Here is a 5,000-nt window from a genome sequence, read left to right as displayed (position 1 = left end):
AAAAATAAATCTGGATTGTAAGAGACGAGTAATGGTCTTCGACAACAATTTCATTTTTCGCCTTTGGATATCAAGTGAGCTTTGTTTCTAATATTTTACTAACTTGGTATTATATAAAACACGGAAATCAAATAGCAATTTTTTTATGGATTTAACCATAGTTACTAACTATGATTTAACAAATTAACATTGAAGGAATCGAACGCCAACAAGAATGCATCACAGTGTTTACTCAAGTCGCATCTTAGTTGTCTGACAATTTACATTTACCGGTATTTTGTACTCAACTCAGCAAAGGTGTAAAATATTTGGAAATGTGACAGTGAAAAATTACTTGAATGAAAGCTTGTTGTCTCTTTTGTGCTTTATTATTTACGGTCAAGGTTCTTTCGAAAAGGGTTGAATGTGAACTGTCAGAAATTTATTTAATTGCATATGCTTTGTGATTGTTTGTTTCGCTTGCACGCACGCAACTGAAATAGGAAGGGTTTCTTGCCTCTTATAGCAAATATGTTGCTTGTTTCAATAAATGTTTCGCTGGAAAATATTTCTGTGAAATTTCTAGCTTTTGTAAATTTATCATGTTGTGTAATTTTCGAGCTTAGCAAATTTGCATACATGTGTTGAAATGTGATACGGGGAGAATTTTTGTGGTAACGCATTAGTCACGAAAATAAACAGGTCTGTTGGAAAAATGACCCCCAAAATCGGCAAAAGATTGTGACGCTGATGAATAATAAAGTAGCTGCTATTACCAAAACGATGGAATTACCTGGTGATAAATAACCTTGTCTTGGAGAGTAAATTTTTGATTTTCCAGAAACAATGGTCAACCTCTGAGAGTTGCGCGATTGTGATCTTTGTGTTGAATTCGCACATTTCTTGTCAAAATTTATAACAATCGAAATAAAAAGAAAACTAACAAAAACAAAAACCCGGTAGCTTGGCATCATTTGACACAGATGCTTCACTGTTTCGCGAGTAAACATGCCGCGGTAAAATAACGCGGTAACTTGATCACTGCGCTCGCTGAATTCGATGTGCGATTTACTCGGTGCAGCCAAACTTGTACAATTACAACAAAACAACTAAAATCTCCCAAACTGTTTTTCGCTGATGGTAACTTTTTATATTCGTGGTTCAAAATAAATGTTGTTTTCATGTCGTAGATTTTATTACCGATGGCAAAATATTTTATGCTCGATCGACCGTCCTGAAACTTCCTTCTGCTCTTCTTAAAAACTGTGTATCCATATTTATTTACTTTTACATCAATATTTGTTTTGGATAAAGCAAGCTAACAAAATCTGTATCTTGCTTGGTTCGCATTTGATAGCATTAAAATAGAATTTTCGGTCCTATGCTTCTGTTACTGAGTGGTATATTTCTTAGGTCGCCCATCCAGATACTAACCCCGCCGAATAGGGATAACTTCAGCTTTCAACTGTTGTTTACAAAGCTTTCAGATGCTGTCAGATGCTGTCAGTGCACGCTTACACTTGTGGTGGAAAGAAGTTGCATGATCAACATGTCAGCCCAGAAGCCAATGTTTCTCGATTCCCTTTTATTTTCTTCAGTCTCTCTGGGTTCAGTACTTTGCTAGTAACCACATGTCTTCTCAAGGGGCTATTTATCTAAGACTTATACCATGGCGCTACAATGATAGACAATACCAAAACAATATCGTGTACTGTTAGACCTACATATTACGCAAAGACAACGGTCAACATGTCATCCCAGAAGACAATGTTTTTCACTTCCCATTTATTTTCTTCAATCTTTCTGGGCTCAGTACTTTGCTAGTAACCACATGTCTTCTCAGGCTATTTACCCAAGACTTCTACCATTTCACTACAATGATACACAATACCAAAACAATATCGTGCACTGTTAGAGCTACATATTACGCAAGGACAACTTGAAGCTCCTGGAAGACAACACACAGTTCAGTTGACATTATGGAATAAATCGCTGTGTTACTTCACTACCACACGTAAGCAATGCGTGTCAATTTTTTTTAAAGAGGACAGGAATTTCTTCTTTCTGACAAATGATTAATTAATAGGCCGGTCGCCAGGTTTTTAACCTCACAAAAGGATCTGTTTCGTCGTACGAACGTGTGAAGACCTGTGAGCCAAAGGGCCTCTGCTGGTATGACTTCTGGTATGACTTCTGGTACGACTTCTGGGTCACCCCCCCCCCCCCCCCCCCCCCTCCAACTTGAAAAAAATGCACGTACCACAGGCAACCCAGTGTACCCTCACGGAGGGTCTAGTTTTGTTTTTTTCCGTGTCGGTAAAAGTCTTGCCTGTCACTCCCCTAGTAAGTGGTGTCTTTTTGCATAGAGCCTTCTGCCCGTTTTTTCTTAGGATCGAGAGGGTAGTGGAACTGCGTAGATTTCTCTGGTGGACAGAGTAGAATCATTAACTTAGCCTGCAATGGCGTCGAAAGTCATGTAACGCGAAGGGCGTTTTAGTGGATCCTTAAACAAAATATACCCTTATGGAGCTCAATAATGGAAAGTCAGTTGGATAAACTAGGCAGGAATCTCAAAAGCGACGAGTACTGGACTTCGACAACAATCTATCGCCCGTCGAGACGAAATCAAAGTGAGCTGTATTTACCTGAAGTACATGGTAATTTGACACGATTGAGTTTCTTGTCTTCACGCACGCAATGAAATAGGAAGAGGTTTTCGCCTCTAAGAGCAAATATGTTGTTTGTTTCAATAAATTTTTCGCTGGAAAAGGATTCTGTGGTATTTTCTGCCTTTGTGAATTACAATATCATGTTGTGTATTGAATTTTCGAGCTTAAGGTTGAAATGTGATATGGGAGAAGTTTCTTAGTATTGCTCTGTAAGCTGGAAGGGTTCACAGGCCTGTTGGAAGCGTGCTTGAGTTTCAACAAAATGAGCCCCAAAATCAGTGAAGAATTGTGACGCAGTTGAATAATAAAGTAGCTGCTATTTCCAAAATGATGGAATTACCTGGTGATAAATAACGTCGTACGCGTCTTGGAGGGTAATTTTTGACTTTGCATAAACAAGACTTGGGCGATTGTGATCTTTGTTTTGACTTCGCTCATGTCATTGTCAAACTTAATAACACTTGACAGAAAAAGAAACTTACAAAAACCCGGTATCTTGCCATCATTTGACACAGATACTTCACTGTTTGGCGAGTAAACATGCCGCGGTAACTTCATCACGGCGCCCGCTGAATTCCGGCGATGTCACTTTCGATTTTGCGATTTATTTGTGCAGCCAAAACGTACAATAACAACATTGAACGTTGCAAAAATCCCCCAAAATGTTTGTCGCTGATCGTAACTTTTTATATTCTATATTCACGGTTCAAAATAAATGTTGTTTTCATGTCGTAAATATGTTATTCTCGAGCGATCGTCCTGGAAACTTCCTTCTGCTCTTTCTAAAAACTTTGTATCAATATTTATTTACTTTTGCATCAATATTTGTTTTTGCATAAAGCAAGCTAACAAAACCTGTACCTTGCTGAGTTCGCATTTGTTAGCGTTAATAGTATTTTCGGTCCGATGCTTCTTTTTTAAGAGGGGTATATTATTTTGGTCTCCCATCCAAACACTAACCCCGCCCAAGAGGGCTTAACTTCAGTGAAACTTCGGTAATACAAAGCTGTCAGATGCTCAGAGGGCACGCTTAAACTTGTGGTCAAAAGAAGTTTATCAACATGTCAGTCCAGAAGCCAGTGTTTCTCACTTCCCATTTATTTTCTTCAATCTGTCTGGGTTCAGTACTTTGCTAGTACCCCACATGTCTTCTCAGACTATTTCCCCAAGACTTCTACCATGGCACTACAATGATAGACAATACCAAAACAATATCGTGCACTGTTAGAGCTACATATTACGCAAGGACAGGTCTGTTTCGTCGTACGAATGTGTGAGAACCTGTGAACCAAAGGGCCTCGTCTGGTATGACTTCTTAATTACCGCCCAACTTGAAAAAAATTGTCTGGAACAGTGCACGTACCACAGGCAACCCAGTGTATCCTCACGGAGGGTCTAGTTTAATTTTAACTTGTACTGTATGTATTCCGGCGACAAGTGATAAGAGCTGTCAATTAAACGTCTGGTGTTAAAAAGAGTCAAGTACAATAATTCTTCTTCCCTATTAAAATCGTAATTTGCGGTGATATTCAGCACCTCATAAGTGTCCGTTGTCCGTCCTATGGAGGTGTCCGTCTTATAGAGAGTTAGGTTATAGTAAAATGACTAAGAAACGACCGGGACCCGGCACCAGGTGTCCATCTTACAGAGGTGTGCGTTAAGAGGGAGTTGACTGTAATCCTAAGCGCTCGTTTCAGTGATTAGGCCAAAGCACTCTTTTTAACATTTTAGCTTTCAATTTACAGTTTGGTTAACTACACTTTTCACGAGATTGTCTTAGCCTCTTGGGGCGTCGTCTTCCTTGAATACGCTCCCCAAACACGTCAGATCTTGCTGATCACGTAATCACCTAAAACGGGATCACTTTGAAATTCTAGCCACTGGGAGGTCCGACCGACATTGTACCATAAAAGAAACGGCTTTATTCGTGATCTTCAGCCATCCTTAAATGAATACGTTAGCAGCGAAAAGCTGTATCTTTATTAATAAGTTTTACATGTGTATTAGGTATATGCATTTACAGTGTATATATTTTCTCGTTTTTTTTTCATTGTTTCTTGTATATCTTTGTAAAGTATTGTATATATTACCTCCTTTTGTTACTTTCAATATTACCTCACAAGCTCCTCAAAGAACTGCTATATATTTAAAAAAAAAAATAAGCTAACGGTTACTTCTGAAGATGTATGTTGAGACATACGAAAGGTTAAGTCACTAAAAAATTATTTCAGTTATGCGCTAGTTTAGCCTCGTTTGTCACCGCAGTTTGTGTTCTATTTCTAACCTCTTTGAGTCTTTGTCCGTGCTTACGACATCAAGGAGAAAGAATAATAAATTATTTATTGTGCGTCA

General features: G+C 38.6%; 1 protein-coding gene across 1 annotated transcript in view; it reads left to right on the top strand.

Moving 5' to 3' along the window:
• LOC138022244 (uncharacterized) overlaps window positions 1-5,000 on the top strand; it is a 57,423-nt gene that overhangs the window by 9,101 nt on the left and 43,322 nt on the right. The window lies entirely within an intron of this gene.

Source organism: Montipora capricornis, chromosome 10 (genome assembly GCF_036669925.1).
Source record: "Montipora capricornis isolate CH-2021 chromosome 10, ASM3666992v2, whole genome shotgun sequence".
In the NCBI taxonomy this organism is placed as follows: Eukaryota; Metazoa; Cnidaria; class Anthozoa; order Scleractinia; family Acroporidae; genus Montipora; species Montipora capricornis.
This window is presented reverse-complemented; position numbering and strand designations above follow the sequence as displayed.